Source organism: Ipomoea nil, unplaced genomic scaffold, assembly GCF_001879475.1.
Source record: "Ipomoea nil cultivar Tokyo-kokei standard unplaced genomic scaffold, Asagao_1.1 scaffold0444, whole genome shotgun sequence".
Classification (NCBI taxonomy): Eukaryota; Viridiplantae; Streptophyta; class Magnoliopsida; order Solanales; family Convolvulaceae; genus Ipomoea; species Ipomoea nil.
Genome location: NW_017616872.1, coordinates 912,438 through 915,409, shown reverse-complemented (window position 1 = coordinate 915,409; position 2,972 = coordinate 912,438).

Below are 2,972 nucleotides of genomic sequence, written 5' to 3'. Positions count from 1 at the left end.
ATTATCTTGCACTTATATACTTTAAATTACCGATTTAAATAAACAAATTCAATATTTATTTACATATGCATGAATATCTCTGATATAATATTGCATTGATATACTTTGAAATACTTATTTAAAAATAATCATTGAGCATTATTTCATTCGCGCAAATAAAAGAAATAGTTGTAAACATAATGTTCAATAATTATGAATCTATAGTGCAGCCCTCCTTCTTGCTTGGAAAACCATAAGCAAACACATTTAATGATCATTATGTAGACCATTTATTATTCCTTTATATCTAAAAACATAATAAGTGTGAATGAAAGTTATACCCCTGATTTATGTTCATTTTTTCCATTAAGTTTTTTTTTTTTTTTTTTTTTTTGTACATTATGCTATAAAGGTTGTACATTAAAATATTTTGGACAAACATGCCCCTACCGTTATAACTTCCGTTATCTTTTCCACTATTGTTAACATGCACATGCATCCACCATATATTTTCTTATCTTCTTCATTAATAATAATATATACACATTAAATATTAGAGTTATATGTTAATTATTACATAAATATAAATATCAAATTTATAAAAATGATTTACATTATTATTATTATTATTATTATTATTATTATTATTATTATTATTATTATTATTATTATTATTATTATTATTATTATTATTATTTAGAATAATTTAAATATCTAAAATCTAAATAAATTTAAAATTTTAATATAATGTATTAATATTGGGCACCTATTTTTTGCGCATCGCGTATAAAAAATATTAGTTGTATATATATTTGTGTACACTTGGATTATATAGTTGGCTGATGAATGGAATTTCTTCTATTATGCTTTGTCTATTTTCCTTTCGATGAGAACTGATTGTATTATATTTTCTGAACTTGATTACAATGAGATAAGATGATGTGAATATATAGAATAGAGAGTCACAGTGTGACAATGATAAGAAGTAGAGAGTCACAGTGTGACAAGGATAAGAAGTTCTAAACAGACTCATATACATAGAGTCCTAATACTCCCCCTCAAGCACAGTGTATACTAGTAACCTGTAGCTTGTCCCTTAAGGAAGAAAATCTAGGTTCAGGCAGAGCTTTGGTGAAGATATCAGCAAGTTGATCCTTTGTGGAGATGAAGTTGACTTGGATATCGCCCGAAGCTACTCGATCACGAACAAAATGATAATCAATCTCCACATGCTTGGTGTGCGCATGAAAGATTGGATTGGCACTCATATATGTAGCTCCTAGATTATTAAACCATAATTTTGGAATGGAAATACCCAGAATCTGTATCTCACGCAATAATGACATAATCCATAGAACCTCAGCACAAACATCTGCAAGAGCTTTGTATTCAGCCTCAGTGGATAACCTGGCAACAGTTCTCTGTTTCTTGCAAACCCATGATATAAGATTACTCCCCAAGAAAACAGCAAAACCACTCGTGGATTTTCGATCGTCAGGACAACCAGCCCAATCAGAATCAGAGAAAGCATGAATGTCTCTAGATGAGCACCGTCGTATGCGTAAACCATGATCAACTGTTCCCTTAACATACCTGAGTACCCGTTTGAGCTGCTCCCAGTGTGATATGGTGGGAGCATGCATATGCTGGCATAACTGATTAACTGCAAAGGATAGGTCAGGTCGTGTGACAGTGAGATATTGCAGTGCTCCAGCTAGACTCCTGTACTGTGTGGGATCATCGTATAGATCTGAATTGAAGGGGACAGTTTTCGAGACGGAGATAGGTGTAGAAAGGGGTTTGCATTTAGACATTCCAGCCCGTTTTAAAATATCATTCATATACCGTTGTTGAGATAAAATAATCCCATTGTCACTCTTAACTGTTTCAATACCCAGAAAAAAATTTGGTTCATCAAGATCTCTGATTTTGAATGTAGCAGACAGTTTGGACAAGAGCTGAGACATAATACCCTGATCACTTCCCATTACAAGAATGTCATCCACGTACACCAATAGATAAACCAAAGCAGAGTCTTTAGAGTAATAGAACAGAGAGACATCTGTCTTGGATGCTTGAAAGCCAACCGATAGTAAGAACGTATGTAGTCGATTAAACCAAGCTCTGGAGCTTGTTTTAACCCATACAGAGATCTTTTTAACAAACAAACATGATTGGGGAAGTTAGCATCAATATAACCAGGGGGTTGCTTCATATAAACTGTTTCAGCCAGATTACCATTCAGAAAAGCATTATGAACATCTAGCTGTTTGATAGACCACCCAGATGATAAAGCTAGAGATAGAAGAAGTCTTACAGTCGTAGGCTTTACCACTGGACTAAATGTAACACCCCCCCCCCCCCCCCCCCCCCCCCCCCCCAAAAAAAAAAAAAACAAGACCTAAAAACAAGTCTTAACACATGCAGATTAACAACAAAACTAGCACAACGGAAGAAAACTGAAACTGGATAAAAGAAATCCAAAACGGGGTGTTATGCCATGTCTACCACACCTGGTAAACGCTAAGGCGAACAATCTGCAAGTGTATCACTATCCCAAAGCATCAAACTACAAACAGTCTAAAACCATTGGCTCGCAGGCCACAAAAACACAATCTAAAGGTACAGGCGCTAAGCTACCGGCTCTAGACATCGCGCTAGACTACTCAACACCTGGAAGAACACAAAGATAAACATCGGGGCGACGCTCGGTCAGCGAAAGATGCTGGTAACCCACCAATACCGTTAAGTATCATAAACAGGTAGATATAAGATATAAAAACCATTTTCGAAACGGAATACATATATATAAGTCAAAAGCCAAGATCAGAAGACAACACAAGACTCACCACTCACAAAGATAACACCAGGAACACATCCCAACCACAAAGGTTAACCACACACAAGGATAAAGACTCACCCAACGGCAACACATGCCAAACAACACAAGCCTCCGTGACTACACACGTCACGAGAGAAGAGAACTCACCACA